Here is an 18,098-nt window from a genome sequence, read left to right as displayed (position 1 = left end):
CTAGCCATGATCAGTGGGTTCCTACCTCATTCCGAAGCCTGATGTTAAGTCACGCCCATGATGCGACCACTGCTGGTCATAGGGGGTTTCATACAACACTTGAGATTTTAAGAGAGCTTGCATACTGGCCACACATGGGGCAGGACCTCGACCAATACTTGAAGGGGTGTCTTGTGTGTGCACAATTTCAGCCAACATCCCTCACACACCGTGCGCCTCTCCAAAAGAGGGGGATGACACTGCCATGGTCAAATTTGCAAGTCGACTTCATAGGCCCCGTGATTTGCTCCTCTAGGGGAAATAAGTACATGTTGACAGTGACATGCTTATTTACTAAATGGGTGGAATGTCTCCCGGCCCCAAACTGCAAGGCAGAAAAAGCAGCTGCCCTGATGATCAACCACATCTTTTCCCATTTTGGTCTACCCAAAAGGATTGAGACAGACAGAGGTAGCCATTTCACTAGCGAAGTAATGACAAAGATGTGGGAGATACTGGGGGTTAAAAAGAAGCTACACATTGCTTACCGACCAGCTTCTTCTGGGGCAGTTGAACGTTACAACCGAACCCTTGTGAGCATATTAAAAAAGTTTGTGGCAGATTCTAGGCCAAGTTGGGATATCCGATTACCTCTGTTCCTAATGGTCATCAGATCTACCCCTTCATCTGTAACTAAAATGTCACCATTTGAGCTGATGACTGGACGCAGGATGGTGCTTCCCCAGCATTTTCTCTACAGGACCCATGAACAGACATTGATCAATGCCTCCACAACTCATGAGTATGTTGAAAATTTAAGGAAACACCTTCAACATGCTTTTGCCTATGCTCAGCGAAACCTAGAAAGATCAGCCGATAGCATGAAGACTCATTATGATTTAAAGACTACTAGGAAAGAATACAATGTGGGAGACGGGGTCTATCTATACAATTTCCAATGGAACCAGGCCAATTAGCGGAACTTTCTGCCTACATGGAAGGGACCTTTTGAAATTGTAGACAAGATCTCACCAGTCGCCTACAAGATCCACATCCCCAAGGGTAGTTTGGCAGAAGGGGAAGACAAGTGGGTCCATATAAATCAGCTAAAGTGTTGCCATCCCAGGCACACTCTGCAGCAACTGGGGGAGTCCTCTGCAATCCCAGAGGGGACCGCTCCAGAGTAATACATTTCCAACCCTAAAATATTCCACAAAAAAGTGTATGAAATACCATGAAAAGAATGCAAATGTCTCCTGATTTATAAAATGTATATGTTGACCCCACTACATTAATAGTGGTGGGGAAATGTCTACGAATATGTTTCTGCCGCTTTTGCTTTGTCATCCTAGGTGAGAAGGGAGATAGATAAACCATGGAGACTGACCAAGGAGGACGACCCGGGGACCAGAAGCAAAGATCCGAGGGGCCAGAGGTACCGCCCGAAACTCCCATCAGGACCGGCGAGGAGAACCGACCGATCCAACTTGATGGAGGAAAAGATGCTGAACTGTGCCATCTGCGGAATCGGAAGAAGACGATGCGGACATCCCAGCGCGTGGATCAAAACATCCTTTGCACCCGACTCCCCCTGGACTCGAAATCAAAGTGCAGTCGGGCGGGGGGGCTTGTTAGGTGTATTGACCCACGTTCGAGTTATTATGCTGCAACAGTTGGTGCTGTGGGCTTAGAAAATCCAAGATAGCCGATAAGCCCACATTTGCGCCAGAATCCAGGAAAACCGTGCAGTTTTTGCACACACCAAAACGGTCGCCTCACCTGCCACCCACCAGTGTGAGCGTGATGGGCCAGAAGCGCCATGAGTGAAACGTGACGCCAAAGGAGAAACAGCAGTGCCTGTTAGCTCAAAAAGCGCTTTGACATCACCTTTGTTTCTCTGAATGCAAGCTCAAAAGGTCTATTTCAAACATTGCAAGATAGTTAATACAGGAGACCATTGCCAGACCCTATCCTTTGGCTGCACACAGAGCAAAACCAGTGCAAAGGAATATGGTGCTGTTCAAAATCCGTTTTTAATTAATGTCAAAAATTGCTAAAATCATGGGCACAAAACCACCAAACAAAAAATCCAACTTCTGGTTGGGTGTTCTACATTACTCTACTGCAAATTCCACATCAATACAATGTTAACAAGGATCATTTGCCATCAAGTAAAATCCCCATTTTGAAATGCATTAATTCAAGACAGCTGCCAAAAAATGGGTGCAGTACCGGTGTTTGACACTGACCGGCGCTAGCGATCTAAACTCTGACAGGAGACCTGTATTTCAGGAGCTGAAAAGGAACCTGAGTTAGCTGGGAATTCAAAGCCTTGCTGGTCAATGAGAATTCTTCACACCTACTGTTCCCAGGCCCTATACCAGAAGGCAGTCTGATTTAATTAAAATTTCAAGAGGCCTCTGTCCATGTGAAACCTTCTGCTGCCCCCACCAAAAGGAGATCACACCTCTCTGATTGAATCAGGGGAGGGGTACCTGGGACTGCAGGGAAACAGAACAATGAACTTCCCTTGGCTCAAAGAAATTGCTAAATCAGGGGGTCGTAAATGGCTTCCTCTTGGAAGGAACTGGGAGGGGCACTGCCTCTGTGAGCCTGCTGAGCTTGGAGGCGGGGACGAACAAGGAATTCCCCCATGTGCTTTGGGACCTAAACACGCCCATCTGGGCCAGAGCATAATTTTAAAAAGATGGATAATTCATAGTACAAAATTGTCAAAAGTATATAAATAATATTATTATTCCTGTGATTTTCCTGTGCACATTTTAAGAGGTGTTAGGATTCAGCACGATGTTCTGAGACCGAACCCCATGATTTATTATTATTACAGACACTGTGCTTACACTAGAGAATTGAAAACTTATTGTAATGTGCTCAGGGACGGGGTGCAGGTCTGTGTACAATTTGATGCCGAACTGACCATGGCAAAACCCACTAAAAGCTCAAAATGTTGTTGTTTCTGAACCCAAGCTCACAGGAACATGGGGCTTGAAAAGAGACCTGTCTTAATTCATCTGTGATGTGTATATGTATTATGAACCACGTGTGTATCTGGGAAACCTGTTTGTTATGAAAAATTCATTTTCTAAGTGAAACCAAAGGGGCGTTTCCTCAATAGATTGTAAAATGGTAGAACCGGATGACTCACAACTCCATTCTCCACTCAGAGGACAGAGAATCCTCTAGCCTATCAGGATCCTCAAAGGGTTGGGCATAGAAAGTCAGCCTTCCCACCCATTTTCAAAAGACATAAAAAGAGCCACTGAGACCCAGGTAGAGACATTCACTTCCCATTTCAAACTGATTTCTTGCGAAGCGCTTTGACAGATGACTCCAGATTCCAGAACTTGGAAGCAGAGGGCATTGCAATCTTGCAAACTGATTTTACCCCAGACTTCCAAGGGGCACATCAGAATAAAAAAGCCGTGCTGTGCTGTTTCTGCTTCTTTGCCAAGAACTTTTGCCGGAACCAGAGACCCAGACCAGACCGCAGTGCCAGTACCAGACCCAGAAAGCAGAGCTGTATCCAGAACCGAAGAACAGACCAAACCGCTGTGCAGTACCAAGAACTTTTGCCAGAACCAGAGATCCAGACCAGCAGAGCAGAGCTGACCCGACTTAGCTGTGACTTCAGAACCACCCGCCAGAAGTCCAGTCTAAACCTGTTGACCAGATCTTGAAGGCCTATTTCAAATTTATGGTGTGAGTATCCAGCCAGAACTGTGCAGAACCAATCTCTTAGTCTAAAATCATCTCATCAAATCCATTTCAACCTATTTAGAACTGCATAGAAATTCTGTGTCCATTCTGTGATTTCAAACCTTTGAAAGTGTCATTTGTCATTTGAATCTTACTTTATTTCTGAAAATCTACCTCCGCTAAATCGTCCGTATCTTTTGAACCACATGTCCTAGAAGCTTTCCAACATGCCCAAACCCGTCTTTCTATTCCTTATAGTTTTTCCTTAATCGCGATCGACACACTCGGAAAAAGTGCCGCGAATTGCAATTTGACTCAATTTCACCACCTGTCAAAAATAGCTGTCCTTTTGCTTGCAACTGCTGAACTCCGTTTTCAACCTGATAATCATTCATGAATCACTGATAGTGTTGACATGAAACAATCTTAAGTAGATATAGGGAATGAAAATCATTTTTAGCATATTTTTCACTTCACTGCAAATCACATTTAAAAGTATTTTTGACTGTTTAAAAGCATACCGGTTGATCTAAGCTTGCTAAGGGGGAACTGGAATGTGTATTGCGTTTGATTGTATTCCTGAAAACTGTGTGCTCCCCTTCCATCTCCTTATATTGCATAGGGGGGGAGTGAATTGTCAAAAGAAAAAGTGTTCATCTTATCTGTTGTTGAAACCATATCAGTTTATTTCTGTGCTGCATTCTTTCCATCATTGCTTTTCCTTGAAACCATAAAAGTATTCTCTGTTACCTTATCCTTCCTATACCAACTCCTAAGTAATTAAAAATTGTGCTAGTGTAATATTATCCATTGTTGATCACTGTCATATTCATAAGTGTGCTATCAAATATTAATGTATTTATAAAAGTGTGATATATATCTTGTTTAATTTTTCAATAAATCTTTTAATTTGCAAAACAAACCTACTTCTTGGCTCAGTGAGGTCAGGGGGATTCAAAGAGAGGGGCGTTATATAAGGGTTTATCATCCAGGTTTATGAACTTGTCATAGAAATATATAAATAAGGGCTTCCCTTGGGCATCCCATTCAAGGCATTGACTTAGTTGGAGTGCTGAATTGAAGTCACTAACAATGTAATGAGTCATAAATGCTGACTACAAGGACATGTCCCTGCCTGTGATCACACATACGCCGAGGGAACAGGAGTCCCCCGAACACTGCTGGAGCAGTGCATCGCTCTAGGGAGAAGCTGGAGCTTCCCGCCCCCACCCGGAGGTAAGCCTGCGGGCTCACCCCTGACTGAACGAAATTCTCAGCCTTCTGCAACATCAGCGCTACTTTAATGGTCACGGCCTGACATGAGCAAGCTCTTCCCCGCATGCTGCTCTACCGATGCCTTTTTCCGAGCCACGCCGTCTTTGAAACTCAGCTGAAGCACTAACGTTGTGCTGGTGCCATTCCAAGATGGCCGCCCGACGCTCGTAGCTCACTCTCTGCATTATTCCTGAGTCCCTACGCTACCGCCTCGCCTGATTGGGCCACCCGACTGCACATGACTATATTTTGAGCCTATCAACGCCGGGAGGCGTAGCCGGCCTCTGCACTAAGGCCTGCACAAAGGCTCTAGTCCTGTCCTTGCCTGTCCTTGACTTTCCGGCCGTCGGCCAGTCACCCTGCATCACTGCCGGCTAACGTGGTATCCCTGGCGGAACCCCTGACAAACAGGTACTTTATTTTCAGCATCACCTCGTCACTACCGATTGCCTTATGACAAGCGTTAAATTGTCTTTTGTGGATCTCACATGTGAAACCTAGTGTGCTCGGCTGCCCAACCCAACTACTATACAGGTGCCCACCAGACATTGAGGACTTATGATGTTCCCATGTTGACTTACATGCCGTGAGAATGTAATGATTATTTATCATCTGGCTAAGTAATATGCCACATATTCTCTAGCAAATCACCTCCTTAATATTTATCTCAAGCAACTCCTTTGATACTTATTTGATGCATGAACAAATATTGCTACTAACGACTCACTGTGAACTGCCCTAGTTACATGTTGTTCCTTAATATGTTTTTGGCTGTGCTGTGACCTTCGCATCTAGGTGAAACACTGCTCTGGTTTTTTTTTACTTTGCCTTTAAATGTGTTTTGGCTGCGCTGTGACTTTCGTATCTAGGTGAAACACTGCCCTGGCTTTTACTATGCTTTTTAATGTGCTTTTTGGTTGCGCTGTGACTCTCGCATCTAGGTGAAACACTGCCCTGGTTTTTACTATGCTTTTTTAATGTGGTTCTGGCTGCCCTGTGACTTGCGCATTTAGGTGAAACACTGCCTTAGTTAGCTAACCTGCATTGCCAGCGTGCCACCACTTGTACTTGCCCAGCTCGCCTGCCTACCTAGGTCTTAGCACTCTTGCTCCCACCTAGACTACCTAACTACCAGCATACGCACTCTCACTAGATTGCTCAACCTCCCTGCCACCGAATTGCCATAACTAATACAGACACACATCTTTGCACACGCCACCAGCCTACACCCTTAGTCCAAACTTTGAGTTGCCTTATCAACTCTTTCCTGCCCATGACCACTATGAAAACTTCCCCACACCAAACACTTCACCTTGTACTGAGCCTCCTCACCACCATGGCACTTGCATTTGCCGCTTCACACCCTCCTAAGGATACAAACATAAGACTGAGGGCAAGATTGTCCAGTCTACATGAACCATCATCCTACTATAACCATAGAGGTTACATTGATCTAGCAAACAAACGGTCGCAACACACCAAATCTGCCCCTATCACAACAACCAACCAGACACCATCACAAAGAGACACCCCAGCCAAAAATAAACAACCTCCCATTATTACACCAGCCAACACCTTATCACTAACTGGGTCACTAGTCAATGCTAGATCTATGGTAGCCCACGCTACAGAGATCTCTGACACCTTAACTAATGAGAACCTAGACCTACTAGTCATAACCGAAACATGGCTCCATGAGGCGGCTGGCCTGGCCATCATGCTAGCAATACCTGATGGCTACCAACTACTAAGAGTTGACAGACCTCATACCAGAGGAGGTGGCCTGGCCATCATTCACAAATCCACTCCACCCATCAAATTAGCTACTACCGTACTATTTCAATCATGTGAACTCCTTACTGCTAAACTTCACCTCTCATGCAACCGTACCCTCACTATGCACGTCATCTACAGACCACCTGGACCACTAGGATCTTTTGAAGATGACCTAACTAGTATCTTAACCAATAACACTAAAGACCATGCTCAAATTCTACTACTGGGAGACTTTTACTTGGGCTTCAATGACTGTAATGACAAACACGCCCTATCTGTTGCTACACTTTTGAATGACTATGCCTTAACTCAAAAAGTCTCCTCCCCCACTCATGTCAAAGGTAGGACCTTAGACTGGGTTGCTGATCGGAATTGTAACATTAGCATCACCAACATTCTGCCACAATCTTGGACCGACCACTACTTAATTGTATTCAATGCCTCACTTGACCTTATCCGACCCAAACCTATACTCATGGCCCCGCCTCTCCCCACCAGAAGTACAAAAGATATCACAGCAGAACAACTCCTACCCCACCTTCTCCCCACTCTCGACAATCTAGACAATATTACAGACCCTACTTCGCTTGTGGAAGTTTACAACAGCACGATGATTAAGGCACTTGATTTGATTGCTCCTACCAAAATTCACAAAAGTAAACAACTCTGTCATTTGAACAACTGGTTCACACCACAGCTGAAAGACTTCAGAATTCAAAAAAGAAAGTTACAATCAATTTGGCAACACTCACCCACGGTGGAGAACAAAATCAAATTAGCCACACTTGCCAAACAGTATAAAAAGGAAATTATAAGTACCAAAAGGAATACCTTTAACAACAGAATATCTAAGGCTAAATCAGATACCAAGGAACTATTCTCTATCCTCTGGGAAATGGAATCACCCATACCCCCGACTGATAACATCCCTAAAAATAAACTCTGGTGCACTAATATACAAAATGCCCTGGCGGGCAAAATTAGTCTGCTCCAAACCAAAATTGCAAATAAAAAAGCCTCCCTGCTCCTGCAAACTGAATCCATACCTCAATCACAGCCCCCTCTAAACCAGCCTAACATTCCTCACCCATTCAGCTTCAGACAAATATCCATATTAGAGACAGAAAAAATCATACTATCTGTAAAGTCATCCAACTGCAAAGGAGATAACTGCCCTGCCCAAATCATAAAAGATTCAGCTAGAGATCTAGCCCCCTTCATCTCTAAACTCATTAATGCACCCTTTAACTCCAACCTAGTGCCTAATAACCTAAAACAATCCTGGGTGCTCCCCGTGCTAAAAAAACAAACACTTGACCCTGCTATACCGACAAACTATAGACCCATCACCACCGTCCCATTCTTGCTTAAAATCATTGACAGAGTAGCGTATCTGCACATTCAGGATTACTTAGAAGCTAACAATTTACTAGGCTCACGGCAATCAGGCTTCCGACCCCTTCATGGTACCGAAACAGCCCTGATTGACCTCAAGACCCAAATTGACGAGTTGAAGGACAATGGCAAATCAGCTATGCTACTCCTCCTTGATCTTCCTGCGGCCTTCGACTTGGTAGATCACGCAGTTTTATGCAATCACCTCAGTACTGCCGCTCATTTTTCAAGTGATGCCATAACCTGGGTACAATCCTTCCTGGCAAACCGGACAATGAGAGTCTTCTCCCCCCTAGCAGCTGCTGATCCCACACAAGTTTCATGCGGTGTCCCTCAAGGATCATGTGTATCTCCAACGATGTATAACATCTTCACTAAACCTTTGTTCGACAAGTTGGACAGACTGGGTGTCATCTGCACTAATTACGCAGATGACACGCAGATCCTCATCCCCCTTTCGGGCAACTTCTTGGCAAACACAGCCTTAGTGAATAAGATATATCTCCTTATTCAGGCATGGATGGCATGTCACGGCCTCTGCCTGAACGACGATAAAACGATCCTCGGCTCAGAGTTGGCCATTAAAAAACTGGACCCTAATTATGCTTCATTTAACATAGATAATAATGTCATCAAAGTGATGCCTGCAGTCAAAACTCTCGGGGTCTATCTTGACTCAGCGCTCACCTTCAAGAAAACAAACCAACTCACTAGCATCCTCCACTGCATACACCTGCAAATTGATCCGAGCATGCAGACCATTCCTAACGGAAACTAGTTGCATTACTCTAGCGAACGCACTTATCATATCCAAGTTGGATTACTGTAATGCCCTATATGCTGGATCTAACAAATACATCCATGACAAACTCCAAACTCTCCAAAATAACGCTATTAGAGTAGCCTTAAACCTTCCTAATAGAGCTCATATCTCCACTGCTAGGAAAAATATCCATTGGCTAAAAATCAAAGACAGGATTGCGCTTAAAACCTTATCCCTTACCTCTAAATGCCTTAACAACATAGCGCCCCCCTACCTGGTAAACAGAGTCAACAAGAGAATATCAAACCGGCCCACCAGAATGATGAATGCCTACACATTAGTGGTGCCCAGATATAAAAAGAGCACAGCGGGCGGCTCTAGCTTTCTGGTCATAGCTGCTCAAACCTGGAACAGACTCCCTCTTGATCTCAGAATGGACCAACCCTACACCAGTTTCAGGCGGAAAGTGCTCACCTGGATTCGCTCCATCGACACTTACCCTGACCACCCTACCGCCACTTATTCTAGAGACTTTGGATGAATATAACTAGATTAGTGGTTTCTAGGCAACCTGCTCTATCTGTATTTCTGTACTGCCTGTATATGCGTTCATCTTAACTGTATAACCGTTTTGTCTTGTAACCAAGTTCTCAAGTATTCTTGTTCTGCCTGCGCCCAGCTACCCTTCCGGGTTTGGTTTTTGCGCTATACCAAATAAACAAAAAACAAACAAACAAACATGAGTTTTGCCCTTCTGAGGGCTTTTTCAAGGCAATATCCACTATTTGAATGCATGCGTTAAAAGCCAAATGCTTGTAAACCATGTTTGAAACAAATCCATTTAGGACACAGTTCACTATTGGTTGTTGCATTCCATATTCCAGTTTCCAAGAATCCGCAATAATGTGCAAATGTTTATTCCAGCGTTCCACTTCCAACTGAAGTTCTTTAATATAAGGTGTTACTATATCAACCCTAATGTTCCAACCAAACCTATACACGGGATCATTCCCTCTCCAACCCGGTAGGGTAACTGCTAGTGGTCCATGTTGTTAAGTAACATTTGACAATGAGATACCCATCTTCCTCTGAGTCTTTCACCTCACTGGATGACCAAGAACCTGAAGAGGCTGGTGGCTGTGATGAAGAGGAAGGCAGAGCCATCCTCTTCGAACTCCCCCGATGATGGTGCACTTTCTTCAAAGTTTTGGGGACAATCTTTATACAGGAGCTCATTATGATCATGCCCAGCTCGTACACTTGAAGCCAGTTGTAATTAGGTTCAAGGTTGCTTGCAAGCCGCTCACACACCTGCTAAACAGGAGTCTGTGCGGTGCTCCCATCCTTCCTGATTCGCATGGCTCAGGGACTGGAGCTCGGACCGGGTAGCCAAGCCGACAGTCCGGTCCTTGCATCACTGTGAATTTAATTATACAGTATAACCCATTTTAGAACTCTGATCACCACATTCAAAGTTCAAAACCTTATTGCTTGTGCCCCTGCTCTGTGTGCCTTCATTACTTTATTTTTAATATCTGCCCCCCTCCTTCCTACGTCACTGCACTGACAACAGCACAGGGGAGAAAAACACTCCAATAACATCACGGAAGCGGATCGAGCAGGACTACCCTTCTTGCCTGCTCGGTCCCCTCCATACCACCGGCACCTTGCTGCATCACTGTCACCTAGCCTTCACTGGCGACGCAGATTCCACAGCAGCACACAAGCGGAATGGGGCACAACTGCTTGGCCCAACTGCTTGGCCCATTTCATATGTACCAGGTGGGCCTAAGCCAGCTCTGCCCCTTTTTCTGCACCACGCAGTCCCTTCATATCAGCTGACAGTCACGTCAGGCAAAACCACAGACCAAGCACAACCTTGCTTGCCCATTGTTCAGGGGCCCGTGGAGGCCAGGCCCTATACGTGCCCTCAATCAGTAATGATACACAGAGCCAGCTTCAGAGTGAAAGCAACTAGTGAGCGGGAAGCCACTCCCCCTTTTATGAACGGATTACACGTGATCACAGCTGTCCTAGTTGGAGACGAGCTGTGATCACTTGGGGTGCTGTGATCACTTGGGGCAACAACATGTGACTGCATGGTGACGTGCTGAAGTCACAACACCCACCCACTCAGATCTAAATAAAAAACAATAGAAAATATACCCAGCACCATGTGGGCCATCAAGGCCGGCCTGGTGCACCTCATCTGTTCCTACGCACAGGGCGACTTCTTGTCCCAGGCAGTAGGAGTTGGCTCCACGCTCCTAGCAGCAGCACCTTCCCCACACTGCCAGAGCAACATCCACCTGAACCGGGTCTGCTCACTCAGCAGGTGTCCTGTGAGACATGCAGGCTGCTCTTCTCTCCTCTCGCCCATTTGCAAGGCAGGGTATCCACAGCTGTCAGTAAATATAGCCTCAGAGCCCAGCAGGGAGAGGCATCGGTATTATACCTCCTTGCAGGGCTGGAGCAATACAAGTTATAAAAGGGTTCCTGAGAGTGGAGTTTGGGCCTCCAAAAGTACATACTGGGACGAGGAAGAAGGACGTGGAGTTAATGCAAAGACAGCATGCAGATTGGAAGTAACATGTCTGAGGTTGCTGTTGTTTCTGTACAGATGGGAGGTGGCCTGGCAGTTTGGGCTAGACTGCTCACAATGGTGCCAGCACCAAGACTGATTTTCAAATGACTGGTCTCCTGGAATGGCAGAGGTAGGCAAATAAACAATGCTGTGCAAAGCAAGTGGTTCCGATTAATGCAGAACCTTCCAACCAGCACATTTTGTGGGTTGTGTATCTGCTTACGGGTGGTACATGGTGTATTTGCACATGCATTATCCGTATGGGTGGGCACGTCCGAATACATCTGATTAGCGATTTCAGGTGAGTTTGTGCATGCGTTTTTCATATCGATACATTGGGTTGATAGTTGTGCAGGTATGTGTTGTTATGCATGTGCCATCCATATAGGACTGTCTTTATGCGTATTCAGCTCTACTGCTCACACCTGAAATATAGACATATTTAGAAAAGTTAATTGATCTGATCATCAGTTTTGTGACGAGCCTAGTTCTGCCAAAGTCCTAGGTGTAGGGCAGACAATGTAGAGACATTTGTCCTGAAAGCGTCTTGTATGTATGGTATGTAAAACAACATGCAAAGAAAATATGTTTACATACCATAGTGTTAAACAATAAAGTGTTTATCATATTTAACCACATCTGCCAGGTGACTTCGGACGTTGGCACCTTGTTTGCCCACATTTGGTAGGCCTTCGTGGATGAGGGCAAAAGTTGTGCGGAAATTGTCTTAACGTGTTCCTATGTAAAGTGTCTTGTAACTTTAAAACACGCACACACCATGTCCTGCTGCGTCAACGATCCATCGTTCTCTCTCTGGGTATTTCTGTCTAGTCAGGCAACAACTCCCCACGACCTCAAATGAACGTCTGCCTTCTATGTCTATGCGTGTATGTCCGAACGCACTCCCTTCTTTGGAATACAGCAGCTCTCCCCACAGAACCCTTCAAATAAGGAACATCCTTTTGCAGACAGCATTCTTGTTTATTTGAGCCCACGCCAATTTGGTGGCTAGTTGAAAGTGGCGTTCTGGGACAAGCTCTGTATTTAGGGCATCCCACACTGCCCCTCCCTCTACTGTTAGGTCTCTCTTATCCACATGTTTTTGGAGGTTACCAATCCGCCCTTTGGGGTTATTTTTCTAACACTTTCAACTTAAGTTTCAATCCAATAGATTCATTCAGGGTGATTGAGAGTCAAGCCAGGCACAGTTGAGCAAGGGGTGGGGGCGATGCTGGGCTGGGAGAAGGGGAGGCGGGGGCCGTGTGAGTGCCCTGGGGTGGCGCACCTGGTTTGAGTTCATGTTACTCACCCTCCAGCCCAAGGGTCAGGGCTTGACCTGAGAGCTCTGTGAAACCGGCCCATCTTTCCAGGACGCAGCAAGTCATAATTACGGGTGATTAGAGAGGCAGCTCTGGGGCACACAGATGCATTCCTCAAGGTTTTACATAAATCAATTACCTCAGCACTTTTTTAAAAGCTTTCTAGGCCCTATGTGAATCCCTGTAGCAGGTTGTGTCGCAGCCTCCACCCCCTCCTCGGGTTCACATATGAATCCCGGGGCCACATGTGTAAGTCTTGTGCGTTCCAGATGGCAGCATTGTCTGTAATGCGCAGAACGGCTCTGTTTGACTAAGTCAGAAACTCTCGTTTTGGGAGAAGAGAATACAATACTATTCTAGACCCATTTAAGAATTAGAATACAAGTTCAGTCCTGTGCGTCCACATGCCACGCCAGGTGTGAGTTGCTCCCTCTGTTTTTTTGTGAATTCTGAAACTTGTAGTTTGCACGGTGTAAAAAAGGAAAAAACGACCCGAATGTAAATAAAAACGAGATTTGAATCCTTCTTTTTACTAATCACTGATGCCTGGCAGGTTAATTCAATTAGTTCAGTTCATGTGAACCAAGGCATCAGGCCAGGCCGCGTGCCACTTCACCGGCTCTCCCTCTGAGAGCAGCACAACTCTAAATGCCAAGCCTCGTCCACAAGCATCCACAGCACGTTCCACTCTAGACCAAAGTTAAATGGCTCCCTGCACTCCCTGGCAATCTCAGATCGTGTCCCTCCATTTCATTCGCAGTCCTAAATTCGTCTCATAGGGTGCCTGCCGGGCCCCCACCACTCCGGGAGCTTCTCGCTGGAACTGTCATCCCTTGAACATCATAAACACCACCAACCTCACCCAGGGTCCTAAACATTCGATTGTTCTCTAAACTGTTCTAATCTCGCTCTGGCCCCTGCCCCTTATAAAGCATTCCGAGGCGGCCTCTGTCGGCGTGCTGGCAGTATGCAACACTAGAACACGCACACAGACACACGAATATAACTCCCACGAGGCACGAGGGCGAGATATGAAAGCACTGCTTTGTGTCCCCGGTGATGTGGGGTTTCTGGTTACACTAAGCTACTTGGCCAAATAGAGCCTCTTAATTAATGGACTCTAAATACCCTCCTCGGGGACTACTTTGTTTGTCGCGCATAAGTGTACCTCTCCAAAAAGGCAAGTGGCCTGTAAGTATCGCAATGCATGAAGAACGGAGGTACAACAAACGCTAGGTGTGGCCTATACTCTGATCTCAGGGAAGGGCTTCATCCGTTTGGCCTACGCGACAAATGTGTCGAAGTAACCCAGGGCTGTTTCCTATGTTTGAGAATCAATCTTTGCAATAACGGCCGGGTGTGTGCTTCACCTGTATGGCCGGCAAGTGCCCCCAGTCTCTAGTACACTTTAGGGTGATGGAATAAACACTTACAAAGCTTCTTCGCCGAATCACCGTCAACGTTGTCTTTCCCAGGCCAGAGGGAGTTAAGGATGCCCTGGCTCTTAAACGCCTTGACATCAAGTCGCAATAGCGACACTATAATTAAGGTTATCTGGCATTTTACACAGGAAAACGAGAAAAACCTTTCCCTCCGTAACTTTTAATCTTTACTTGAAAGTAAACCAAAGTGGCAAGCAACAGATCTGGCTGTATACGAACACCCATCCCAAATTAGGCGATCCTTAATCGACATTTAATAGGAGTTTTTTTGCATTGGGTTTTAAATATCTCTAAATTACCTGCTTCCAATTACATGATGTATGGCACGTGCCTGGCCATCACCTGGAACGGGGGCAATCCACAGACGTTTCGAAAACTAGATCAGACAAACTCAAGTTATTCACTATTTAAAATAAAAAAAATGTAGCTATAATTCAGATTTGTTCTGCAAGTCTGGAGTAACAACCAATATGTACTTTGTGGATGATGAATTCACGTACAAGTTCACACCATGACTACCAACAAAATGCCTGGAATAAATGTATGCACCAACAATATACACAGAAGTCAGCACAATAATGACATACAACACACATGACAATTCACATGTAATGTGTATGTGCGGAATGGTTGAATGCAATTGAGCAGAACAGGCATAGACAAGATGAAAAAGCAATACAAACAGACACCATGCACCATATCATGCTTGCAAGGAGCATGCATGGAATCTCAATTGTCACATGGCTTTGATCGACAAAGAGGCCAGGCAAGGTAGTACGCTTAATAGAGCTTTTATTAATATACATGTACAAGTTGCAGGCGAAATAACAAACGTGTAGAATCTATGGACGTCATTTCAGCAAAATGCCAGGCATAGCGGAAGTGACATCACACAACCCTTGACCTCCGATGACATCACACGAAGTGATGTAATTTGATCCCCACCCGGAAGTGACATCAGAGGAATCAATGGAACACGACCTTTCACCCCTTCTCAAAACAGGAAGTGCCATTACCTCCACGTCCACTCTTCCTCGTCACAGTACTGACCTCATGAGGACCCTGCCTCCGACACAGGACCTTCTTTTATTTCTTTTTATTCCTATAACTCCTCCCTCACACCCACATCACTTAGTTTAATTTTTCCTGCCTCCTGCAGGTTGGCCTTATTTTTTCTTCCCAGCGCGGGGTGCTGGGGAGCTCCGATTGCTGCCCCCCTGGTGGGGCTGTGTGGTGGGGCCTTTGGCTGCCTCAGGTGCGGCAAAACTCCTGGGTTCCCTGCGGGGCTCGGGACCCGGTCAAGTCAGGCTGCCTTGCCTGCTTTCTGCTGGGCTATGGCCAGCGCAGGACATCGTGGCCCGGGTCCTTGGAAATGTGTGCCATTCTCCGGGCTCTGGTGTACTTCAGGAGGTTGCTTGTGGGCCGGGCAGTTATGGTCCAGATGGACAATACGACAGCTTTGGCTTATGTCAACCACCAAGCGGGCTCTGGCCGCTCCTTGAATGCCCTGGCAGCTCAGATAGGCGCATGGCGGGAATCACATCTGGTGTCCCTGGTGGCTTCGCATATCAGGGGGGTGGACAAAGTTCGAGCAGATCTTCTCAGTCGCCGGTTTCCCTTCTCGGTGGAACTGGTCCTGTCAACCCAGGTCTTTGCAGAGATCTGTGTCAGGTTCGGGACCCCTGTTCTGGACCTGTTTGCATCTCCGGCCCCAGCGAAAGTTCCCCTCTTCTGCTCTCGTTTTCAGGCTGAGGGTGTGTGGGGGGTGGGCGCCCTCTCTGTGCAGTGGCCTCAGGGTCTCCTTTATGCTTTTCCACCTATTCCCCTTCTGCCCCGGGTGGTTCAGCGCATCAGAGAGTCCAGGATGACTGTATTGTTGTTGGCTTCATTCTGGCCCCGCCGGAGTTGGTTCCTCTCTCTGTTGGAGCATCAGTCCCAGGAGCCTTAGCTGGTTCCGAAAGTGGCCTTGTCCCCTTCTAGGGGATCTGCGGTTGGGAGTCCGCCAGATGCAATGGGCAGTGTGGCTATTGCGTGGCCTAGGCTGATATCTCAGGGGTTTTCTGGTCCTGTGGTAGAGTCCATAATGAATGCTCTTAGACCCGCCACTCTGAAGGTTTACGGCAGGCATTTGAGCCATTTCCGGGACTGGTGTGGGATCCCTCCCCTACGTTCTGGCCTCCCCGCTTTCCTTCAATTCCTCCAGGATGGGTTTGACAAGGGCCTGGCAGTTTCTACGCTTCACTCTCAGTGGGCCTCCATAAATTCCTTTTGGAGGACTCTGCTGGGCACTTGGATGGGGAGGTGTTGGTGGGGAAGTTGCACAGGGGTTTTTCTTCTTCCCGTCCTTGTACTTATAAGGGGCTTCCACCTTGAGATCTCCCTCTTGTCTTAAAGTTCCTTCAAGGGCCTCCTTTTGAGCCCATTTTCGAGATTGATATGAAACATCTGACGCTGAAGACTGCCTTTCTGATTGCCATAACTTCTGCCCGTAGGCTTGGGGAGATTGGGGCTCTGTTATATCACCCCCCTTTCCTGAGGGTTCTGCCGGACATGGTGGTGCTGAGGTGTGATCCAAAGTTTCTCCCTAAAGTTGTTTCTCGGTTTCACACCTCTCAGGATCTGGTTCTCCCTGCCTTTTTTCAGAATCCGCAAACGCCAAAGGAAGTGGCTTGGCATAACATTGATGTGCGGCGGGCGGTGTTGGAGTTTATGGCTATGACTGCCCCTTTCCGCCACTCTGACCGTCTTCTGATTACTTTTGGCCAGGCTGGGGCTCGGCATGAGGCATCTGTGGTGTCCATTAGCCGGTGGATCTGTGTTGTAATCTCCATGGCCTATGTGGCTTCTGGCCTGCCTGTGACTGCACACGTTCATGGGTGGTGAGGTTTGGTGGCCTCATGGGCTGATGCAAGGGAGGTTACTCTATAGGAGATTTGTAGGGCTGCCACTTGGGCTGATCAGAGCACCTTTATCAACCACTATAGGTTGAATGTCTCCCAGTTGGGGGTTGGTTCCTTCAGGGTTGGAGTTTTTTCTGTGGGGATGTAAATTTGGAGTTATTAAAGGTGTGTGTTTCTGCACTGTTTTAACTCTGTCTCATTGGGACCTTTTGCCCATTGCTGCTTTGGTATACCTCATGAGGTAAGTACAGGGATGAGGAAGAGTGGATGTGGAGGTAATGCTCTGATTACTTACTGTAATCTTCATTACTCCTAGTCCTACTCTTCCTCATCACAGTACTGATGACCCTCCTCACCGTCCCTGCGGGGAAGGTCCCATGCTACAGCTTGGTAATATGAAACTAAGTGACGTGGGTGTGAGGTAGGAGTTATAGGAATAAAAACAAATAAAAGAAGGTCCTGTGTCGGGGCAGGGGCATCATGAGGTCAGTACTGTGACGAGGAAGAGTAGGACTAGGGGTAATGAAGATTGCCGGTAAGTAATCAGAGCATCACATAGCATTGTTCCCAAGTACACTACAAAAAATATGGTTACAATATCACTAATGCAATTTACATTTCATACAAGAATGGATCCCCATATGTATTCTTATTAGGCCCATATTACCAAATTACTGTGAATGCAAGCAGACATCCAAGGCCAAATGATAATGATGTGTTATTATATATCACTTACACTTGAGCGCTTTATGTAGAACAAATATATATATATATATACAATATCACCCAACCTTTGTTGGTACTCATTTATCAACCTCAGAAGGATGAAAGGCTGAGTTGGCCTTGCCAGGCTTTGAACCTGCAACCTGCAGATCACACACACATTGCAGCAGCGAGCTCTCACACCACTGAGCTATACCTATCTCACTAGCTATAGTAAAATGAGAA

The sequence above is a fragment of the Ambystoma mexicanum genome, chromosome 1p (genome assembly GCF_040938575.1).
Source record: "Ambystoma mexicanum isolate Mex_15411 chromosome 1p, UKY_AmexF1_1, whole genome shotgun sequence".
In the NCBI taxonomy this organism is placed as follows: domain Eukaryota; kingdom Metazoa; phylum Chordata; class Amphibia; order Caudata; family Ambystomatidae; genus Ambystoma; species Ambystoma mexicanum.
The sequence above is the reverse complement of the archived record's forward strand: the minus strand, read 5'-3'. Positions refer to the sequence as shown.